Genomic DNA, 25,725 nt, shown 5'->3' with positions numbered 1-25,725 from the left:
CTTCAACACCTCTTCTGCTTTAACACCAAAGTATCATGCTGTAATGGAGCATCTAATAATTTTGCTTTAACATGATCAGGCAGATTCTGTTCCTTTAACCAAGCATGCCTCCTAATGACAGAACCCGTAACAGCGGCCCTGCAAGAGGCCTCCAGAGAATCAAAACTACATTGCAAAGTATGCCTTCCCACTTGTTCAGTTGCAAATAAATCCTGCATTTCCTTGTTTTCTGCACATTCAGAACTTGTTAATATTTTCTGTTTAAGCAGTGACATTAAGTATTGCTGATATTTAAGCATATGCAATTGACAATTTAAAGCCCTCACAACCAAGGTAGCAGAAGTATAAACCCTTTTCCCCCCCATCTGTCCAGTGCCTTTGAATCCCTATCAGAGGGGATAGGGTTGTTTGCAGTGGAAGCCTTGACCCCTTTGGGACCCTGAGAATAGTTTCTGGGTCAGCAGCAGGGTTTTTATAAAGAAATGTATGTGAATCTGGAACCCTGTAGTATCTGTCTGGCTTAACAGGTGCAGGGGGTAAAGAGTCAGGAGACAGGCCGGACTCTGAAAATAATCATCTACAATGTCTAAAACAGGAAAGAGGCCTGTGCTGAGGTAGTAAAAGAAAGTCTCTGAGCCTTTTCTTAGATTCTGAGTAGTCTTGGCTCTCCCAGTGGACGTGCTCCCTTATGGAGTGCAGGGTTTCCCCAAAAGAATAATCCTCAGGAGGAGAGGCTGAAGGGATAGATTCTTCAGCATCAGAATCTTCATAGGGAGGAAGAGAGTATTCCTGTTCAGAAGAGGAGTCAGAGGAAATGGAAACCTGATCTGAAGATTCATATTCTGTTTCTTGCCTAGGCCTCTTATCGGGGGGGGGGGGGGATGGGACCCCCTGATCATAGTAAAAAGGTCTTTGGCCATTTTGAGCATCTGTTTTTTAGGCATGGAGGCCTGTCCATGGGTTTGCTGCACTTGTTTCTTTGTCTTTAGTGGTGCTTTAGTCTTTGTAAAACCGACTACAGCTTCAAAGGCATACAACTGTGTAGGTCTGAAAACACCCTCAGAAGCGATGGCTGCTCAGCGGCTCCGGACCCATCTGAGGGAATATTTTCCAAGTGTCCAATACCTTGAGTTTCCAGTGGCCTTGTCTGCTCCATGTAGGAGTCAGAAGCGGCCTGCGGCTCTGAGGTAGCGGGCGTCAGGGGCTGTGAAAGCATCTCACCGAGAACCGGCGACTGGCTTAGAAGAAGCCTCATCGTCAGTTCTGAACCTCGGATGCCTGTCCTTTTCCTTGCATTTCTTGTGAACTGCGGTAGTCGGATGGCTATCCGACGACATTGTGTAATTAAATCTTCGGCCAAAGTAATGAAATGCAAAATCGTACCGACGCTTAATAGTGCGTTGGTTAAATCTAGCACAAAACTTGCAATTAGCAACGTCGTGATCAGGGCCTAGGCAAGGTATACAATAAGAGTGGAAGTCCTTATGAGGTATTTGCTTCCCACAAGAAATACAATTATTAACTTTTTCTGACATCGGTCTGGAGCAAGAAAAAAGTTTCTTCAATGGGGTACTTAGCTTTAAATGAAGACTACGGATCTGAAATTCGAACATGAAAATCTCAGGAATCGGTCAAACGGCACTTGCGAACTGCTTCTGCTTTGGGCACCGCGTGGCAAGAAAGACTGAAGAAAATGGCATCGGCTGCATCTTTTATACCCCTGGCGCACGGACGTCAGGGAAGAGGCGACAGCAACCGACGCCGGACCAAGACTTTGGAATTCAGGTTGACTGCGGGTAGCCTGCCAGCAGGATAACCCAAAAGTAATGACTGCAACAGTGAAACACGATGAACATCCCTATTTTCAGCACAATCAGGAATCAACATCATTTTCTGTTTAAGCAATCCAATAATATGCTGCTGATACTTTAACATATGAAACTGGCAAATTAAGGCCCTGATGGCCAAGGTTGCAGAAGTGTATACCTTCTTACCCCATCTATCCAGGGCCTTGGAATCTCTATCAGAGGTGATAGGATTTTTGGCAGTAGTAGCCTTAATACCCTTGGATTCCTGTGAAATGGTCTCAGGATCCGCCGTAGGATTTTTAAAAAGGAACTTGTGAGAATCAGGAACCCTGTAATATCTATCAGGGTTTCTGGGAGCAGGAGGTAGAGAGTCAGGGGCCAAGCTAGATTCCGAAAAGGCATCGTCAACAATGTCCAGCACAGGAGAGATAGCTAAAGGCCTGTGTTGGGGCAGGAGTAGGAAATCTCAGCCTCTTTTTAGAATCAGAGTAATCATGGCCTTCCGAGTGAAAATGCTCCCTAAGAGTATGCAAGGTTTCACTAAAAGAAAAATCATCTTGGGGAGAAGCAGAGGGAATAGAGTCCTCTGCATCAGAATCCTCATGGGTAGATAAGGGTAGATCCTGGTCATCAGAGGAGACAAAGTTCAGAATCCTGGTCAGAAGTATCATAAACAAACTCAATCCTAGGTCTCTTAGAGGGGGAAGGTTGGCTTCCCCTGATTAAAGTAATAAGGTCTTCAGCCATTCTTATCATTTGTTTTTTAGTTATAGAGGCCTGACCATGCGGTCTGGGCGTCGGTTTCCTAGGCATGGTTCAAGTTTTAGGCCTTGAAGAAGAAGATGGCGTTGGTTTAAAATGCAAGTCAGTAAGCCTGAATACACCCTCAGAAGCCGGTGCCTGCACAGCGGCTCCGGACCCATCCAAGGTAGAGACATCCGCAGGTTCCACAGTTGAAGCATCTTGCGGCATACCGCACTCCAAATGGGTCTCAGTACAGGCTTGCGAATCTGAATTAGCAGGTATCAGGGACTGCGAAAGAGCCTCACTGAGTACCGGCGAACTGGCGACTAGCTTAGGAGAAGCGTCATTGGCAGCTTTAGACCTAGGCGGCCTGTCTCTGTCTTTATTTTTGCATTTTTTCGGAATGTCTGTAGTCGGGTGGCTTACCGAAGACATATCTGGATAATTGAACCGAGCACCAAAATATTTAGAAGTGAAAATATACAGACGAATCGTTCATGGTTTAAATATAAATAAGGCACAAAACCGACAGCGAGGTATGTCATGGTCAGGGCCTAGGCAAGGAATACAATACGAATGAAAATCTTTATGAGGTATTTGCTTTCCACAAGAAATACAATTATTGACTTTTACTGACATCGGATTAGAGCAAGAAAAAGCTTCCCCAATGGGGTACATAGCTTTAGTTGAAAACTTTGGTTCTGAAACTCGAAAATGAAAATTTCTGGAGTCGGCCGACCGGCACTTGCGAACTGCTTCTGCTTCAGGCACTGCGCAGCAAGAAAGACTGATGTAATGGCTTCAGCTGCATGTTTTATACCCCTGATGACCTGACATCATGGAAGAAGGGACAGCAACCGAAGAAGGACCCAAGACTTTGTTAATCAAGCCGACTGAGGGCAACCTGCCAGCAGATTACCCAAATGTAATGACTGCAACAGTGAAACACGAAGAACATCCCTAAGTCTAGTGTCTGAAAATGAAACAAACATTTGATCGGATTCTTGAAATCTTTTGTCCTATGTAAACAGAAATGCAATTGTCTGTGAACATCCAGCTGATGAAACCTAAATTCTGCCTTGTTGGAGAAATCAGGAAAAAACGCAGGCAACTCAATGGATTGGTTGATATTGACAACAGAGGCAACCTTTGGAACAAAGGCAGGATTGGTTCTTAAGGAGACCCTATCTTTGTGCAACACCAAATAAGGTGGCCTAATCGATGATGCTTGGAGTTCAGCGACCTGCCTAGCTGAAGTTATGGCTACCAAGAATACAGTCTTCCATGACAAGAATTTAATGTCACACGTAGCTGCGGGTTCAAAGGGAGTTGAGGTGAGCTTCTGTAGTACAAAACTGAGGTCCCATGGCATCACTGGATCAAAGACTGGAGGTCAGAGTAACAATGTCCCTCTCATAAAAGCCCTACAAAGCCTATGAGCCATAAGGTTGGGCTCATTAGCAATGTGAAAGGTAGAAATTGCTGCCAATTGCACTTTAATGGTTGCTGCAGCTGAACCCTGACTAAACAGTTGAGAAAGAAATTCCAATATTGCCGAAATAGGTGCTGTATAAGGATCAATATGTCTCTCATGGGCCCAAACAGAAAATCTCTTCCATTTACTGGAATAAATCTTCCTAGTAGAAGGCTTGTGGGAAGACGATAGAATATGGACCACTTCCGGGGAAAAATCATGAAGCCTGACTAATGACAGAACTGGAGCAGGCTGCATTTGGCATTGAGGGCACAATTGTTCAGGGACCACAAGCGTTGGGAAGACACCGCCCACTGCCAAACTCGAAGTGCCTCTCTGTAAAGGGGGTATGATTTGGTTCCTCCCTTTTTGTTCAGGTACCACACTACCGACATGTTGTCTGAGTGGATTGCAATTGTCCCTAGAGGGAGAGAGCTCTGAAGTGCTTGCAATGCTAATAGCACTGCTCTCATCTCAAAGACATTGATATGCAAATGGGTCTCGTGATCCTGTCACGTGCCTTGGACAATCCTGCCAAGATAATGCTCCCCCCACCCGATCTGGGAGACATCTGTGGTCACCGTGGCAACTGGAGTAGATGGGACAAAAGGCTTGCCCACGTTGAGATTGCTGGCCTGAAGCCACCAGCGTAGATCCTGCTTGCACGTGTCCATAATCAGAATAAAATGGGAGAGTGGGAGATGCTGCAGTGACCACTGGACGAAAAGCAGCCACTGAAGAACCCTCATGCGTAGTCTGACAAGGGGAACTAGCATGACCGTGGCAGCCATGGTTCCTAATAACTTGAGGAACACTTTTGCCCTGACCTTCCTCAATGGTAGTAAGGCGTAGACCTGCTGTTGTAGAGCCTGAATTCTCTCCTCTGGTAAGAAGGCCCTCCTCCCTCATGAGCACCGAATCTAGTTCGGTGCTGATAAAAGTGACATGCTGCAAGGGCAATAAGGCAGATTTTTTTCCAATTTAGAATAATTCCCAACCATTGGCACAGTGTAATGGTGGCATCCCTGGTCTGTAACAGTAGATGCCTGGTGGTGGCAGAAAGGAGCCAGTCATCCAGGTACAGAAACACTTGGAATCCCTGACGTCTCTAGTGAGCAGTTACCACTGCCATGCATTTGGTGAACACCCTGGGGGCTGTGGTGAGACCAAAGGACAGAGCACGAAACTGAAAATGACTGGCTCCCAGCCGGAAGCGTAAATGACCTCTCGATGCCCTGTCCATCTTGATATGGTAGTAAGCATCTTTGAGGTCGATGGAGCACATCCACACATCTTTCCCTAACAGAGGGAGTATTGACTGTAAGGTGACCATGCGGAACCTGGACTTTTGTACATCAAGGTTCAATCGGCTGAGATCCAAGATGGGTCTCAGGTCCCCTGTTCTTTTCAGCACCAAAAAGAATCTGGAGTAAGTTACTAATCCTACTTGGCCTGCGGGGGACAGGCTGGATGGCTCCCTTTTAAAGCAACTTTCTTATTTCTACAGTTGCGTAATCCCTGTGACTGGGTGGAACGTCTGGGATTCTCTTGGATGGCAGAGGAGGAGAAGTGAAGGGAATATGATAAGCTCTGGAAATTATCTTTAATACCCACTTGTCTTGGGTGACTTCTTGCCATGCTTCTGGGTATAAAGAAATGCGACCCCCGACCAGCTCCAGAAACGCACAGTCGGGCCTCCCTTCAGGAGCGCTGGTAGGGGAACCACAAAAGGAATCACGGTCCCCCTGGTTACGCGGGCCTCCTCTGCCTCTAGGGCAGTGTCTACCTGAATTTCCACCCCCTCCCCTGCCTCTGGAGGGGGAATCATTTTGTGCGCCCCGAAAATCCTCTGCGACTTCCTGAACCACATCTTCCAAACCCTTCTGGCCCTTGGGGTAAGGTCTAGAAGGCATGGAAAAACAGACTCCCACGGCAGATAGGGTTTTTCCTTCCTGCTCGCACTTAGTGAGTGTGTCCTTCACCTTGGTTCCGAACAACGATGAGCCATCAAATGGGGCATTATTGAACGTAGACTTGAAGCCCTCAGTGAAATTGCACAGGCGCATCCAGGAGTGTCTCCTAAGAGAGACTCCGGAACCCGCAGCCCTACTCGCTCAGTCGGCTGCATACGAGATCAGCCTCATGGAGGATTTGGTAAGGGAATTTAAGATAGACATCTGTGCACTGACCTTCTGTGTCACGGCATCAGAAATGTTACCCTGTAGAGAATCTTCTAGCTCTTTTAGGAGATCTCTCTGGAGCCTCGTAAAATGTGTCAAGTAGTTCAGCAACCGCAGTGTAAAGGCCGCTGAGGTAAAAACACACTTCCCATACCAATCCATAGCTCGGGACTCCTTGTTAGGCAGATGGACAGTAGACGAAGTTTCAGCAAGTTCCTTCTTGGTGGCCGCTGCCACCACCATGGATCTACTGGAATGCCTTTAGATAAATACTCCTCGTCAGAGGGGGCAGACAAAAACTTATTGGGTCTCCTTGGGACCAGTTCCACAGTGTCAGGAGTTTCCCACACCTTTCGACAGACAAGGTCTAATTGCTCATCAAAAGGGGGAGAAACCCAAGAGGCGGAGGGATGACACCCGAAAGCTTTCAGGAACACAGACTCCTCATCAGAAGGGGGTTTGGAGTGCCAGCCGCCTCTCTGCTTCAAGATCTCCAAGATATCTGAAAAGGAGACATCTTCAGAAGATGACTTGGGGGAACCCTCTGACTCCTCGAGGTTGGTGTCCAACGTGAGAGACTCATCCGGTGAGTCAAGGTGTTTCCTCTTACACAATCTTTCTGGCGGGCTCCTCAGGCAAAAACTCTGGGGAGACATCAGAAAGTCAGGGACCACTCATGGAGGTATCCTGAGGCTTAGGGTCTCCGCTGCCCAAGGATAGAGCATGAACCGAAACAGACATCGGTGCTGGAAGGGGCAGAGTATCGGTGCCGTAGGATGCAGCTGACGACCTGGCCAGCACGCTCCTCATAACCTCGAAGGCTGATCCCCCCCTGGCTCCGAAGGCTGACCAACTGTAGGGGAAACAGTAGTAGCCCTCAGCGCCGCGGAGATGAGGTCCGAAGCAGATGTCGGGTCCAAGCTCACTCCAGCCGAAGCACCGAGAGGAAGGCTCCAAACCAATGAAGATCGATCCAATCCCTCCCCCTCGGGTCCGACCGGAGAACTGTGGACCCTCGACCCCGTGGGCAGAGCCAACTGGGTCAGAGCAGAAATTGGAACCGAGAGGCCAGGCGAGGCTACTGGAATTGACTTAATGGTACCCGACGGAACCGACAACTCTGGCTCTGAAGGCCGAGAAAGGCTCGGAGGAGGAACAACAAAGGATGAAGAGGCCATAGGCCCTGGAGCCAATTGGGTCGGAGCCGAAATCAATTTGTCCAACACTGATGACTGAAGCAGTTTCTTCACCACTCTATCAACGTCCTCATCGGAAAAGGTCCTGGAAGACCTGGAAGATAAAGTAGGAGATTTAGATCTCCCTACAGAAGGGGGACTTGCATGATGGAGAACCTGGTCGACCAGCTCCGAACCAAAATATCTGTGACCGGCTCCGAAAGGCTGGGAGCTGACACGGACTTAGTCAAGCGACTACCTTCTTTTGGCACCGATGGCAATGGAACCGAAGAAGGAGAAGCTGTTCTAGCCACTTTCTCTGGCAGCTCTGAAGAAACAGACAAAGCCGGTGAGCACTTCTTGGAAGTCTTTTTGTCCTTTTAAGCTGGAGAGAGTAACGCACTGGAAGAGTTAGCCAAATCTTCCTCGAAGGTGTGTTTAAGCAGTCCCTTCAAAATGAGCTTGTTCTTCCTCTCCTGTAGCACACGGGGACTAAAGGAATGACAAAACAAGCAGGACTCTTGGAGGTGAATAGACCCCAAGCAGTACAAGTACACAGAGTGCCCCATCAGTTAAAGACATTTTATTGCTGCATTCAACACACTTTTTAAAACCCAAAGGCCCGTGTTCCTTAGGATCCTTGGACATGATGAAAGGAACAAATTAATACGTACATGCACTAGACCCAACTAACAAGAAACAGAGCCTCTAATTCAAACGGCCAAGAAACCGGCGGGAAAACAACAGGGAGGACTAGGTCCTCTAACTTAAATGGGCCTAGCCCAGGGAAACAAAGGCAGGAAAGCACCACTAGCCAGACACAACACTAAACTCTGACAGAATGGAGCACCAAACCAAAAACCACACAGAAACAATTGCCTAGCCTGTGGGGAAAAGAAAAATGAACAGGATACCCAAACAGCCAGACAAGGGCACAAAAAACAGCCAGAGAAACAAATACAGGCGGTAAAATACCACTACCACACACAGAGAGCTATGAAAATAGCTTTTTTGAGCAACAAGTCAAAAGTTTATAAAAATCTTATAAACAATATACTTACCCACGGCCAAAAGCGAGACCACATCTGAGCTTAACAAGCGGCAAACGAGATCTGGGGAATAGACCTGTTGCACGATGGGATACCTCTTGGCCACGAGCCAATTGAAGACTTCGAGCTAGAGTATGGCCGAGTCGGAGCCGAGGTTCGGCTCCGAACCCAAGGGTAAGAATGAAGGCGAGATTGGACTACATAACATCTAGTGTTATCAGGAAACAAATAAGGTTGTGAAGTGACAGAATTTTGAAATTGGGCATTATCACAACCAGGTTTAGGAAATAAGCTGTTGAACTGGTCTCCAAGCATTTTCCTTCTGTGGCACCAAAAACATCCTTGAATACAACTCCTTTCTCACCTGGGAAAGTGGAACTGGTTCTGTCATTCACTGGGACAGCAGCTGATGAAGGACACGTGGAAATAACTCTGGTCTGGAGGATGAGGATTTAGGAATTGCCTCCATTGCCATATGTAACCTTGATGAATGGTTTTCAGAACCCATTTGTCTGAAACTATCTGCTGCCCAAGAGAAGAGTGTAGATTCACACTTTCTGGAAGAAAAAAGGGGATGCCGGGTTGGAACGGGAGAATGCCTCTTAAATAGTCATTCTGACTTATTGGACTATCCTTGGTTTTAGGAGTTACCAGAATTCTTCTTGGAAACCTCTTGCCGCATTTGTTTACCTGCCTTTTATTGAGTCTATTTATTTTGTTTCCTACCAAAATTGACGAGCAGTTAGAGAATCCCCTGGAAAATTTGGAAAAGGAGTGCTGAAAAATCTTGAGATTCCATGCATCAGCTTACCCTTTTCATCACACTTGTGATCACCTCTGCAACAGAGGGGCCAAAACCTAAATCACTATCCAAAAATGAATTTAAAATATTTAATTTTTATCATGATCTTGGAGGTTTTGAGAATACAGCCATACAAACCTCTTCAAAATGGTACCAGTGGCCATAGTCCTTTTAAGAATTTCTCAACAGAGTCATGCGTGTACTGTATACAATGAGTAGTGACATGGACAATAGAAGAAATTCAATTTTAAGCACAGTTTTCCTCACAAAAAAAACTGCAAACAAAAACATTCCTCATGCTTTCACTATTAGTTAGAATAAACCATAACATAGAAGCCTGACAATTCAAAATTCTGAAAATCAATTTGAAGTATACACTTTTACCCCATACTTAGCAATAATCTTTCCATCCTTATTAGAAAGAGTAGGACTGGAATTAAGTGTGTTCCTTCATAAAGTGGCTTAATCTTCTAATTTAGTACAAAACAGAAATGTGAATGTTACTAAAAAACAGAAATCAAAAACTAAGTCAACTGTAACAGCATTAGTTTTTGATTTCTGTTTTTTAGTAACATTCACATTTCTGTTTTGTACTAAATTAGAAGATTAAGCCACTTTATGAAGGAACACATTATCCACATAGCCATATTCAAGGGTAACTGGGAAGAAAATAGTTTACATATAAAGAACTGAGAAAGAGTCCCAGGTCAGGCTCCCGACATACACCCATTAAACTGTTCAAGTAATCAAAAGGTGGCGTCAGGTAACTTCTAAAAAAAACAACATGCCTAATCAAAACAATTTCAACTGAGGCTTGTGATTATGGGATTAGCAAGGAATAAGCAACCAACACAAAGGCTCTTTAAAAATTAAAAGAATAGATCCTGTCAAACGGCTTTCTATGTGGCTATAGATGGTGCTAAGCAATGACAAACATCAGTCAAGGTGCTGTAATCTCTTTCCAAAACCGTGCTACGAAAGGGCAAAACAATCCCTTCCACTATTGTGGCTAGTACACCCTGAATTATTTTTTTCTTCCTTACAAAACAATCTCTGCAGTGCCACATACTTTAAAAGGCAGAACTTGGTTGCATCTTCCATGCCATTTCTGTGCCATTTAGCTTCCCCACTGCATACTGTATGATGTCTGAATGAAGTTTCATGAAACTTCCCTTAGGATTTTTTTTCTCTTAACTTTTACATCTTTCCCCTCCAAGAGTCCATATACCTACAGAGCATTTGGGAATTCATGACTCCTTTAATGTGGTACCAATGACAGAAGCAGACAAGACTGAATTAAGGACCTGACTGACTCAGATCCCCCCCCCCCACAAGACTGTTGAGTACAGTTTTGAAGCATGAAAAGAAACTGCTTATTGCAGTCAAGTTAAAATATGGTAAAACAGCAAAGAATGTGTCACAAGACATCAATGAGACTATACTCAAAGTCAGCAGTAATGTTGACGGTTTCCATCCTAATTAAATAAAAAGAAGTAATAGAACCAAGGAGAGATAATTCCAGGCACCAATACTCTAGTTTATTGAGCGCTTTCGTCAGCTTTAATCAGCTGACTTCCTCAGAATAAAAAACACATCAAACCAAAGCTATTTTATATAAAAGCCACGACTTCAAATCAAATCAATTAACAATTTAAAGCACCAACATCAAAACAATTAAATGTTTAAATATCTCCATGCTACACACTTCACCATAGTGCATAAATCTAGTCATGTGGCTTTTATATAAAATGGCTTTGGTTTGATGTGTTTTTATTCTGAGGAAGTCAGCTGATTGAAGCCGACGAAAGCGCTCAATAAACTAGAGTATTGGTGCCTGGAATTATCTCTCCTTGGTTCTATTATTTTTTTGGTTGTTTTGCTTCTTGGTCTAAATGAAAAGAAGCGTCAGGGCATGATAATCTTGTCATCTGAGAACCCGGAGTGCATTACGGGAAAGTGAAATAGAAAACAAAAACAAAACAAAAAACAAAACATTATTACGTCTACCCTACATTGGCATTTTGACTTAGAACAAAATAAAACTTAGCAATGCTTACTCCATTTGTTACAGAAACATTAAAATAGACCAGATAATCAAGCTAAGGCATTTTTTTCATTTTCTGGTAGCAGTAGTCCTTTACGAGTAGACATTAGAAATATGGCACTACTGCAGGACTAAAGGCAGAAAGACCGTTGCAGGTAAAGACGCATTTTTTTTTTTGTAGTTTTCTTCTCTGCTGCTTGCTTTCATCAACATCCTCTCAGCCAACTAAACACTTCATTTCCCAGTGTGGGGAAACAGCCAGCCTATGGCCTCAATCTCAGAGAACATGCCCAATAACAGAATTGTGGTTTAACATACAATGAGCATCAGTGAGGGTGTTCCGCTTATTTTGGTGAATGACATTAACCCTTACAGCAGCCATGCCCCCCCAAACACATTTTATATATATGTATGCATTTCTCACACACACACACACACACACACACACACACACACACACACACACACACACACACACACACACACACAGCACTCCTGTGGAGTCTCCTGTCTCTGTGCACTAAGGATTTAATCATGAAAAAAAAAAGTTGCCCGAGCATGCATTCCTAGCCCCACCTTCACTCACTCAGAACAGGGGAGCTGACAAAGTCACATAACTTCTTTCCTGCATTGTGACAGCTCCTGCGGGCAACACAGCTGTTACAGGAGCTTGCAAGCAAAAGCAAAATCACTGCCACACATGGGACAGCTCCTGTTGTATCTGAAGGGTTGAAAATTCAATTAAAGGACTAGTTATGACTGGGTTGTTAAAATAAAAAAAAAAAAAAAAACAGCAATAGTCTTAAAACAGAACCTGGAGGCCACTCTAAGCAAAGGTATAATCAATTTATGCATTAGAATAGGTTGGACAGTTCTTACGGAAGGTTAAGTGTTGAAAATGCAATTTAATTTTCTTGCTATGCTTGGCCATCAACTTAAAGAAAGCCCGGGTGCATGCAAGAAAGTCTGATTTCTATTGTCAGGCACTCCGATAAATAACGTGCACACAGATTAAAACAGGAGTGAGGCAGATCAGCTGACACTCCTGCTAGTTATGCGAATAGACTCTGGACACAGGGTTTCAATACATCAACGTTGACAGTGCATAGGAACCTGCATCAGGCAAAATGAAGGCACAGGACAGAATTGAAAAATTCCTGATACAAATCGATAAAGGAATTGCTACAGTCAATGCACATTAATACAGAAGAGATTGTTACCAATTGAAGATAACTTGTCAGTAACCAACCACAGAAGGATTCATGCTAGGTTTACAATGGGGAAAAAGGTTCAATATTACAAAGCACACAACATCACAAATACATTTAGGCACTTACTGTAACAATAAAAATACATTACAAACTTCCACTTTCAACTGGATAGTACAAAGGAAACCGGAAAGGAATTAAAATACTCTCATGGTATTGTGTATACATAGCTACATTGAGTTCAAACACAATCATACCTTAAACTGCTCTGCCATGTACGACGTCAACAGGGTTCTGAATTTTTCTAAAAAGGAATCAAATCGCTGTAGTATTAATGCAATGAATTGTTGATGAATAAATTTAAAACCAATACAATAATACATACAATAATCACGTTACTCATGTTATGAGAATTGTAAGCAGTTCTTTAATTCAGTAAAAGTGCTATGTAAGCAAAATACATTCATAATGCACGTTTATTTTATATGCTTCAACAGGTACTCATGCCCCACAAGATCTACATGAAGGAAAGCTAGCATTAGGGATGATGCTTCTACATAAACCTTTTTATAATAATGTACTGCATTAATCTTGCAAAATCCTGTTTTAAAACAATGTACTTTCTTCTGCAACTCAGAAATTGTAAGAAAATTCTCTGTGGTGGATAACTCAGAGCCACAACTGATCATTAAAGAAAAAGACATTTCTTATGAAGCCCACATTTTACAAAGATAACCTAGATATCTTTGATATCAATGGATATTTTTAGAATAGGAAACAACATGACAAGGCATGGTCTCACAACTTTATACTACCAGAAGGTTTCCTGTAGGTGATCACACCATGGTCAGGGCTGTAATATTACTGAGATAGTGTACCTTGAGGAGGGCTATACAGCTCATCTCAGGTGAGAAGGCTAACGATTAAGAATGTTTTATTCCCAAATTATAAATATAATACTATAGCCACTTTTGGCTCATTTATCTAATTTTTAACATTTTCACCTTTCTGTGTTACTTTTTTTTTTTTTTTTTACTGAGCAACTCTGAACGTTTTTTTTATATTTTCCCCAAGGAGAGAGGCTTTTGTTATGGACCACCACTAAGTCTTAAGGCTTTCTGCAGCACAGTGGTTCATCTTGCCATTCAATTACTGTGAAGTTGTGTCTTTTTTATCAGTTCCACAGCATAAGTGAATAAAACATGGAACTAAAATGCAAAAGCTGTACATTATAATACAAAATGCACATGCAACAAGCAAGGCAAGTGTTTGGTCAAATCAGTTCTTCCACAAGCAAAAATATGGCAGAGTTACCCTCCCCTGTTTAAAACAAATGCAAAGCACTACTGAATTGCTTTCTACAATTAAACAATTTAATTCAATCATCAAAATAACTAGTTTTAACTTTACAAAATTATTACAAATATAAAAATATTCACATATTTAAAAATTCCTGTAAACTTTTTGCTTTACCCCTAATTAAAAAAAAATGGCTTAAATGAAAACATTTCATTTAGGAACAAGCAGTTAACACTATTTAAAAGCACATGCTAACTTGCTTCACATTACAATAACCAATTAATCACCACCATCCACTATTACAATAACCAATTAATCACCACCATCCACTATTACAATTTTTAAAATTTGAAACTTAAAGCATAGTCTGAAGTGACTGTGTGTTTTGCTAATGCATTACACATATAAGCATGGCCAACCTTACACATAGGCCAACTAGACAACAGCCCAGGGCACCATTTTTGGAAGGATGCTTTTTATAATTTATGTACTTATTTTTATAGCAACAAAATGTGCATTTTCACTGATCTAAAAATAAAATAAAACAACTAACGTGCCCTACTTGGAAAAAATGCATCCACCATGCAGTGTGATGGGTGCCCCAGGAAGGGAGTGTTTTACTTGCCTTGGCCATTCAAGCCAATGAAGCAGCATTACATTAGCCTTATTTTGCAAGATTTCAATAACCAAGCATAACATTCAAATGATATGTGTGAAGCCGTCCGACCTTAACGGGGGCTAGCATTAATAGGATGCATTTTTATTTAAACTACAAAATCATAAAAAAAAAAACAATAATAAATGAAGCATTTTAAAGTGTGGCTTTACTGCTTGGCTGTTCAGAGAATCGGGAGTGACGTTTTCTGTGATGAATATTCTAGACATTTAAGAAGAATGATGCGAGACAGAAGCAGTAAAGTAAGTTATTTATTTTGTGATGCTGGCAGTGGTCAACCAGATATTTTATGTCAATATTTATTACTTTTTCATTTTTGTGGAACAAATACTACAAAGTGTGGCAACTTGTCTGTGTGGACTAGGCTAACAAAGGAGAACCTTCAGAGCTCATGGCTGTAACTCCTGGGTGGGGGTTGGGCATACCTCTCACGTGTCCCTGATTTTGATTACACTTTTTTTTTCACTCTTCTAGTAAACCTGGCAATTCTGGCTAGGAGAAAAAAATTGTGCATTACATCTAATACATCTTCTTCTTCTTTCAGCTGCTCTCGTTAGGGGTCGCCACAGCAGATCAACTGTTTCCATTTCTTCCTGTCCTCTGCATCTTGCTCTGTCACACCAACCACCTGCATGTCCTCTCTCACCACATCCATAAACCTTATCTTAGGCCTTCCTCTTTTCCTGTTACCTGACAGCTTCATCCTTAGCATCTTTTCCCCAATATACTCTGCATCCCTCCTCAGCACATGTCCAAACCAATGTAATCTTGCCTCTCCGGCTTTGTCTCCAAACCTTCCAACCTGGGCTGACCCTCTAATATACTTATTCCTAATCCTGTCCATCCTCGTCACACCCAGTGCAAATCTTAACAGCTTCAACTCTGCCATGTCAAGCTCTGACTCCTGCCTTTTTGTCAATGCCACTGTCTCCAACCTATATAACATAGCTGGTCTCACTACCCTCTTGTAGACCTTCCCTTTCACTCTTACTGGTACTCTTCTGTCATAAATCACTCCTGACACTCTTCTCCACCCACTCCATCCTGCCTGTACTCTCTTCTTCACCTCTCTTCCAAACTCACCATTACTCTGAACTGTTGATCCCAAGTATTTAAACTCATCCACCTTCGCCACCTCTACTCCCTGCATCCTCACCATTCCTCTATCCTCCCTCTCATTCACACACATATATATTCTGTCTTAGTCCTACTAACCTTCATTCCTCTTGTCTCTAGAGCATTATCTCCACCTCTCCAGGGTCTCCTCCACCTGCTCCCTACTCTCACTACAGATCACAATGTCATCTGCAAACATCATAGTCCACGGGGACTCCGGTCTGATCTCGTCTGTTAACCTGTCCATCACCATTGCAAATAAGAAAGGGCTCAGAGCTGATCCTTGATGTAATCCCACCTCCACCTTAAACACATTCTTCACTCCCACCACAGACCTCATCACTGTCACACTACCCTCGTACATATCCTGTACCACTCTTACATACTTCTCTGACACCCCTGACTTCCTCATACAATACCACAACTCCTCTCTAGGCACCCTGCCATATGCTTTCTCTAAATTCACAAAGACACAATGCAACTCCTTCTGACCTTCTCTGTACTTCTCCATCAACACTCTCAGAGCAAACATCACATCTGTAGTGCTCTTTCCTGGCATGAAACCATACTGCTGATCACTAATCATCACCTCCCTTCTTAACTTAGCTTCCACTACTCTTTCCCATAACTTCATGCTGTGACTGATCAATTTAATCCCTCTGTAGTTACTACAGCTCTGTACATCACCCTTATTCTTAAAAATCGGTACCAAAACACTTTCTCCATTACTCAGGCATCCTCTCACTTTCCAAGATTTCATTAATCAATCTAGTTAAAAAACCCACTGCCATTTCACCTAAACACCTCCATGCTTCCACAGGTATGTCATCTGGACCAACAGCCTTTCCATTCTTCATCCTCTTAATAGCCATCCTTACTTCCTCCTTGCTAATCAACTGTACTTCATGATTCACTATCTGCAGATCATCCAACCTTCTCTCCCTCTCATTCTCTTCATTCATCAGCCCCTCAAAGTACTCTTTCCATCTGCTCAACACACTCTCCTCGCATGTGAGTACGTTTCCCTCATTATCCTTTATCACCCTTACCTGCTGCACATCTTTACTAGCTCAGTCTCTGCACATCTTTACTAGCTCGGTCTCTCTGTCTAGCCAATCGGTACAGGTCCTTTTCTCCCTCCTTAGTGTCCAACTTTTTATACAACTCTTCATACGCCTTAGCCTTCGCCACCTCTCTCTTTGCCATGCACCTCATCTTCTTATACTCTTGTCTACTTTCTTCATCTCTCCGACAATCCCACTTCTTCTTCGCCAACCTCTTTCTTTGTATACTCTCCTGTACTTCTTCATTCCACCACCAGGTCTCCTTGTCCTCCTTTCCCTTTCCCGATGTCACACCAAGCACCTTTCTAGACATCTCTCTTACTAGCTCTGCTGTAGTTACCCAGCTATTCAGCAACTCGACTGCCACCCAGTGCCTGTCTTAATTAATACATGACAATAATTAGACTTGTACAGGTCCTTTGCTTCAGAAAACTGCATATTATTTCACATTCTATTCTGTCAGCTCCTCATATCAGTAGTAATAATAGTTTAAAAAGTGTCCCTGATTATTTTTGGATTTGTTCCCATTTCTGGAGGTAAGAGGTTGACACCTATGGCATCGGGGTTGGCTGGATGAAAGTAATTTGACATTTTTGTTGTTTGCTCAGTTTTAAGCAGTCATTACAATTTGGACTTACAGGACTAGTATGTATTTCTGGGAATAAGATGGACTACTTAAACTGACACCCGATAAGCACAGAGAGAGTAGGCATAATTGCTGGGACTGTCTCTGGAGGAAAATTATTAGCCGTCTACTGTTTGCTTACTATACTGGCTTTGCAGGATTAGTATAATTTGTGTGTAACAATTGAAATAATTTAATGTGTGGCAACTGTTTGTTTGAAACACAGGAGAAATGCATTCCAAATTCGAGATGGTTATCTTCTGTCACAATCTGACATCTTAAGTGTACATAGACGTGGCTATAACCGCTTGTTAGTGGTTGTCTGGAAAGTCACTGATCCTATTTTTATTTTTTCAGTTTACAGTCATTCTTCAAAGGGATAAAATGTATCACCTAATAACCAAATCTTCAGAGCTTCTGAGGAGCTGGACACCCCCATAAACAAAGGCTAACTGGATTTTGACATGGGCTTATTAGCGGCCTCCAACCGGAATCCCACCTAGACTAAAATCTGCCCTGCTCAGAGGTATGCAAAGGAGGTCATTATACCATGTATGGGGAGTTGGGGATGTCATTTCTTTAACTTTCCTCCCAAACCTTGGAAGTCACTATCTTGTGGAGCCTGGGGACACTGTGGTCATTTCTTTACATTTCCTCACAAACTTCAGAGGGCTGCACAGGGGATTGCTATGTTCAGGAGCAAGTCTGTCTAAAAGTAAGTTAGAAACATTACTGTAACTATATATATATTTTTAATTTTCCTCACAATCAAACATCAAACACATATTAAGGTGGCTATCTTTTGGGGGCATGTAAAGAAACATGTTTATATATGCCTTACAGCAAATATGTTCTAATTGTTTTTTAAGCTTTCTCCAAGTGCGACATCAGAGGGGTACACATAAGGTGGCGGTCATTTGCTGGAGGCATACTGTATATATATGAAAGCAGTGATTTGACATAGGATTGTGGTCATTTTTTTCCTTAATTTTCATCCCAGTTTAAAATCAGACAGGGATACATAGAGTGACCATCTTTTTTAAGGATGCGGGTATTATTTCCAGATATACGTATCAATACATGCATTTGTATTCTATGTTTATTTTGCATTGCTATGTGGTTACTTTTGAGCATTAAGCCTTGGATACAACAAATTTCTTCCATGAAATGAAAAGTATGACTGAATATCTTTCCTTACGTATGATTTTTGTTCAGGCCATTGTTGATTTAAAAGCCTGGAAAAAAAGCTAACCTTGGACCATCTATAACCCCATGGATTCTGGTGCCTAACAGCAGACCATCTTAAATTTAGTTTTAGTCTTGATCAGTTAGAGTGTTCAAAAAGAATACTGAGAAAACCAAAGTCGAAGAACAAGACTGAATTTCTTCCCTTAATCTCAATTTTTGTTCAGGTCATTATTGTATGAAAACAAAAGTTATGCGCTCACCATAACGATAAATCTGTGTTGTCATTTTCTACCGGGTTCAACCTGTGGGTTGCTGGAGCAGACACTGACAGGATGCCGGCCAGCTTCCAAAGATCAGCTCCCCAAACTTGCCTCCACTACCCATAACCCCTCACTCCACTGGAGCTACCTCAGATCAAGTTTACCCCCTCTTTCTACATAAACTTTTGGACCCAACTCTCAAAGTGAGAAAAACAAGAAACTATGGATGCTAAGAAAGAGGAGAAGCAGTCTCGGTAGCTGACCCATCTCTTGAATAAAAAAATGGCCACAAAGGCAGGTGCAGGGGGGAGGTTTGAACCAGACAACATGAATCTATCATTATGGTGAGTACATACTTTTGTACCCAATGTCTTTTCTGTCTGGGTTCAACCTGTGTGACAGAGTCCCCCAGCCACACACACCCTACTGTGGTCTCACGGAAGAATTTTGAGCAATACAGTGGAGCCAAATGAAGCTTTAGACCTTGACTGGATATCCAGCTTGCAGTGGAACATGAATGTGTCATGACTCATCCAATCTGGAGATGCACAAATGTCATCTAAAGCAGCTAAGCAGAAAAAAGTGCAGAAGCAGCAGAGCAGAAGCTCTGGTAGAATGACCTTTGAGTTTATGATGCAAAGATTTTCCCTTCAAACCATACCCAGAGGAGGTACAATAAGATAACCATTTGGACAGAGTTACCTTCGATACAGGTGCACCCAACAGAGACTTAGAAAAAAAAAGACTAATATCTGATTAGATTTTCTAAAGGAAAAAGTTTTGGTAAAATAAAACCACAACTGACTATAGTCATCAAGACAATGCAGCAGATATTTACTCTTATTGAAGAAATCAGGAAAAATGCTAGAAAATTGCTGGAATGGTTCAAATTATTCTCGGACACCACCTTAGGCATAAGGCAAGATCTGAAATAAAGGACACTGTCACAATAAAAATGTATGAAGTGACAGCAGAGAGACACATTTGGCGGAAGTAATGGCCACAAAAAAAAAGAGAGAGTCCTCCACAACAATAATTTCAAGTCAACAGCAGCAGGGGGCTCAAAAAAAGGTGTAGCCAGCACTTGGAGCATGAAAGGCAAGTCCCGAGACAGAACAGGATCTTGGACGGGAAAATGAAGTAAAAGGGTTCTTTTTGAGAAAGACCTTCAAGATCTTAATGGCAGCAATGGCACATTATCCCTACCATGGTGAATACAGTAAATAGCTGATAACTGCACTTTAATTCTGGGACTTGTTAGTCTGGTATTAAAGAAATCCGTGAGATAGTTTAAAAGCTCATGTTTGCGCTTGTTCCCCACCTTTCCTGTAACTAGTCTAGTCCAGGTACATATTTGCTGTATCCAGGACTGTTTGTAAGCTTCTGAGCTCCCCAAGCCTTTCTGTGTTGGAAGGAAGCCTTCTAGCTTATCAGTGGGAGTGGTAAGGACTAGGTAGCCTATCTACCACAAGAGGAGTGGTTTTTGGCCCAGAAATTGTAATTTTTTGACCATTTGGGCAGTTTATCCATCTCTTTCAACTTTCTGGTTTAAAAGCCCACATCTGCGCTTGTTTCCCACCTTTCCTGTAACTAATCTAGTCCAGATATAGATCTGCTATATCCAGGACTGTTTGGAAGCTTCTGAGCAGTGCCAAAGTCTGTTCTTCAAATTTTCCCTTAGATTTGCAAGTTCTCTCCTCTCCTGCACTTTTACTAGTTTGTTAGTTTAGCACTTTACCAAACTTCTTGTAGCAATTATTATAGTACACAAAAGTGCTACCAGCACTAAACATTCTACAAGGAAACAGCTCCAGTACTTATTAATGCCCACCACTCCAGGCATGTCTAAAGGTCAGTTCCCTGTGCTTTCCCCCATTAACCTGGTGAACCTGGGCATCCTGAGGCAATGTAGCAACTGCCTTGTGTACACTGACAACCCTCTCTTCTTACCCACCAACACACAGACTTGTGAGAAATGCACTTATATATCCAAATTGGAAGCCACACACTCTCCAGCCAAGACCAGAATAGCTGGTCAAGAGGAGAAGGTCAGCACTTGCACCACACCAGATGGAACACATAGCCCTCCAGAACACACACCAGCATTGCCTTCACATAAAAACACAAACCACACACTCACCTTCGCAGAGGATCTCAATAAAAATCTAACCAAACAGCAGAGACCTCCAAGGCAGAAATGCACTCTATCACCATAACACAACACTAATCAAGAGACACATAACTCTCCTAAACAGTGTGCCACTCAACCAAAGCCCCTAAGGCAAAACAGCATGCCCAACACACTAGTCATAGGTGACTCAATAGTGAGGCAAACTGGTGTCCCACTCACTAAGATGAATAAGGAGAAAGCAACAGTCAAGCTGCCTGTCAAGCACCAGGATCTGCCACATAACACATGCACTCTGGTCCCTCAAAAACAGGTACACATATGACTCTATCATTGTACATGTGGGTGTGAATGACCCGAGAGGTACTTCCCTGGGCTACATTTATTTTTTATTTATTTAACATTTGTTAACCGGGAAAGTCCAACTTGGAACAAAGCCAATTTTCAGTGGAGGCCCGGGGAGAAACGCTCCAGATGTATGTCTTTGTAACATGAACATGTACATGAAAAGAGACATGGAGGAGCTCTTGGATTATGTAGCCCAGGCGGATATGACCCTAGCCCTGAGCAGCATCCTACCATCACCCAGAATGATACCACAGTACAAGCAAAAAATGACTGATTTCAACATATGGCGAAGTTTCTGCTGTCATTCTAAGGGGATCCAGTATCTGTCTGCCTGGGATGACATGACTGACAGACCTCGATGCTTTGCCAGAGATGGCCTGCATCTGTCACCCCTGGGGTTCCGGATACTGCCCAAGGCTCTTGCCACCCCTATAGTGCCTTTTTTAGGCAGTGTTCCAAAGACCAAATTACCACCGTAACAGCTACAAACAAATGCAATTTGAGGGTCATGCTGCTCAACGTTAGAAGTCTAATTCTCAAAATGCACTCACTCGAAGTACTCCTTAAAATGGAGAACATCGACATTTGTGCTGTAACAGAGATCTGGTTCCAGGCAACAGAAAACACCCCTGCACTACCAGGCTACAACTCATTCCACACCTTTCAGACCTAGAACGTAGACCGAAGCTCCAAAGGCGGTGGTGTTTTCATATTCATAAAGGATGCGCACGCTTCCAGACTGGTAGCCCAGCATAAAGCATCTGAGATACTTCAGCTGCAGTTAACATTGGGTAAGACAGTGACTCAGGTCGTAGCCTGCTATAGGTCCCCAACCATGTCCCAAGATTCACACTCCACATTCCTAAGCACCCTGGAGAACAATAGGGTCCAACCTACACTCTCATACTGGGCGACTTCAACTACCTCACCATTAACTGGGAAAACTACTCATGCACCAATACACTTGCCCAGTGCTTTCTGGAATTCATTAATTCGAATGCCCTGGACCAACTTGTCCTTACCCCCACTAGAGGTAGCAACATCGCTGACCTGGTAATTACTAACACGGGTGACTGTTGCTCTACACCAATAGTCAGCTCCTCCCTGGTTAGATCCGATCACAAGCTAATCACCTAGGAAATCCATGTCCCTCCCACCCCCACCAACAAAGGTAACCACCATGAAAAACTTCTACAAAGCTAACTTTGGGGTCCTAAAAACAGAGGTGGCAAACTTCACGGCATCCACGCAAATGGACAATAGTTGCATGACCGCCATATCATACACCAATGCACTGTATGAACATGTACACAAATGCATGGATCTCACCATACCCAATAGAACTAAGACGCTCTCCTCAAAAAAAAGGAAGCCAATCTGGAGGTCCCCTGCCATAAACAAACTCTACAACAGGAGGAGGAAACTGATGCGGAATAAGGTGAAGTCCCAAGACTGGAAAAACTCCCTTATGAGCCTCAGCAGAAGGTTGAGATCCCTCATCAAATTCTCTAAAGCTAGCTATGAAAACAGAATTGCAGCAGATAGTAAAGACAACCACAAGGCCTTCTATAGTTATGTAAATAATCTCCATGGCAATACCCAGATTTGCTCTGAGCTACTGCACAATGGTATCTCCTATACCGAGCCAACAGATATTGCAAATATACTGGTGAACAGATTCAATGCTAACCCCCCCCCCCCACCACCACCACCAAAGGACCAATCACAAAACCAGTAGATTGCCAGGCATCCAGTACTACTGCTGCACAGGTTAAAACAACACTGTCCATGGCCAAGAATACAGCTTCTATAGGACCTGACAGTATCCCTGGCTGTGTTCTACATGAACTACAGAGTGAACTGGCAACTCACCTATGTGCCCTGTTCAATCACAGCCTAACCTCAGGCTTTGTCCCTACCGAATGGCGCACTGCTACAGTCATCCCTCTCCACAAAGGAGGAGCGACTACAGACCCTGGGAACTATAGCCCCATTAGCCTGACAAGTCTGCTATGCAAAGCTATGGAACGCATCATCATGAACCTAATAAACAAGGATACAAGAAATCTCCAAACTCTGGATCCTACACAGTTTGGTTTTGTGAAGGGTAGATCATGCCTGCTCAACTTGGTTGACTTCTTTGAGTCAGTCACCAGAGCTGTGGATGAAGGTAAAGTGGTTCATACAGCCTACCTAGATCTGAACAAGGTCTTTGATACCATTCCCCACTCAGGAATCATAGAAAAAACTTACTAAGCTAGGCATCAATCCCTATATCACTAGGTGGGATGCAAACTGGCTCACAGATAGAACCCACAGTGTGAAAGTAGCGGACTCCAAGTCAGACTGCCGACCAGTCACAAGTGGAGTCCCACAGGATTCGGTCCTGGGTCCTCTCCTGTTTGGTATATACCTCTCTGAAGTCCAGGCTAACATGAAGGGACTCTGGCTGACAAAGTTCACAGATGATTGCAAGTTGGGAGCTATTATTAACTCCCCAAGTGATGCTGACATCCCACAGAAAGGCCTCAATGAGACCAACGACTGGTGGCAGAACCATGGCCTTAAGCTCAATGCCAAAAAATGTGCCTTCACCCCCTTTGGGAAAAAACCCAGTTCCCTTGAATTACCACACTGATGGTAGTCCACTGAACACAGAAGGCGTTATAAGAGATCTGGGAACACAGGTTGACAGCAACCTCTCTTTTGACCACCACGCTGCCACTGTGGTCAGAAAGTCCTTCTATGTGGCACATCTCATTACTAAGGGTTTTGCATCCAGGAAGAAAGAGGTCATGTCTCCCTCTACTCTTCCCTCATTAGACCAATCATAGAGTACAACGCCCCATTTGGCATGTACCTCAACAGACACCTGCAACAACTGGAGAGGCCGCAAAAGTACCTCACAAAGAGGATCCTAGGCCTTAAAACACTTGTCCTATATGGACAGACTAAGAAAACACCAACTATTCTGTCTCATATCGCCTACTTAGAGAGGCGATCTTTGCTCGACTTACAAAGCCATGTCTGACCCAGCTCTGTTAGAAAAGCTGCATCTAAAGAAATCCCAATCTCTCCGCACCACACTCTCCAGAGACCTCAACCTCATTACCACAATCAACAGAACATGCTGGAGGGACAGGTTCATAACCCAGAGACTGACCATGCTACAGAATAGACTTCCCATAAATGTGGACTTCCCATAAATGTCAAGCAGAGCACCTCACTGGCCCTCTTCAACAGAAATCTTGATGAGTGGATGGGAAATAGAAAATTCACCCCGGGGATCACTCCAGTGGCTCTACTCGACAGAGGCACTAGGAAAGTACAGTTGTGTACACTTACCATAAATGTAGATGTTGTGTAGTCACTGTTGCAATCATTACATTTGGGTTATCTGCCTGCAGGTGGCTCTCAGCCGGCCTGAATACCAGAGTATTGGATTCCTGAGTCGGATGCTGTCTCTTCTTCCATGACGTCATGCAGCCGACACCATTACATCAGTTTTTCTTGCCCCAGATGTCAGGTGCCCCCAACAAAGGGAAGCAATTATATGTTATGTTACACCTCCATCAAAAAACAAATACACCAGAAAGCTGAAAACAAGAAGCAAAGGTAGAGCCAAGAGAAGTCAAGGGGCTGGAGGGAGGGTAACCAGGACTGCAACAGTGAATACACTCGAACATCTACATTTTTGGTAAGTGTACACAACTGTACTACGTTCTTCGTGTTTCACTGTTGCAGTCATTACATTTGGGTTGATTCCCAAAGCTAAGGAAGGGAGGAGGCAGTCAGAGAGCATTAGGGCCAGCTATTAAGCCCTGCAAAACTACAGTGGCAAAATCAGCTCTATATTTAGAAAAAATAGGCATGTGGTAATGCTTGGTGAAGGTATGTACAGAGCTCCAGGTAGCAGCTTTTAGGATGTCTCTGGTAGAAACCCCTCTGAGAAAAACTGTAGAGGTAGATGCAGCCCTGGTGGAATGTGATCTTATTCCCTGTGGGGTAGGTTTTCCATGGTGCTTATAGCAGAAATGAATGCAATGGGCTATCCATTTACAAATGGTTTGCTTTGAAATGGCCTTCCCCTCTGCCCCAGCAGCAAAGCCATCTAGCAGCTGTTCAGACTTTGAGCAGCTTAGTCCTGTCCAAATAAAATCTAAGTTGTCTGTGCACGTCCAAAGAGTGTAGAATTCGTTTTCCTTTGTTTTGTGTATTCGGGAAAAGGGTAGGCAAATGAATGGACTGATGTAGGGCCACACTAGACACCACCTTGGGCATAAAGGAAGGATTGGTCTTGAGAGAAACCCTGTCTGCATGGAAGATAATGAAGGGCTCCACTGCCATGAGGGCCTGTAATTCAGTCACTCTTCTTGCTGAAGTGATGGCTAGAAGGAAGGCTGTTTCCCCAAGAAAGGAATTACAACTCTGCAGTTGCAGCTGGTTCAAATGGAGGGAGAGTGAGCTTTTCCAATACAAAGTTAAGGTCCCAGACTGGAGTAGGGGCTCGTCTGGGGGGGGGTCTTCATTTTTTAGC

Source organism: Protopterus annectens, chromosome 15.part0 (genome assembly GCF_019279795.1).
Source record: "Protopterus annectens isolate FY-2018-M chromosome 15.part0, PAN1.0, whole genome shotgun sequence".
Taxonomy (NCBI): domain Eukaryota; kingdom Metazoa; phylum Chordata; order Ceratodontiformes; family Protopteridae; genus Protopterus; species Protopterus annectens.
Note: the sequence above shows the minus strand (reverse complement) of the source record.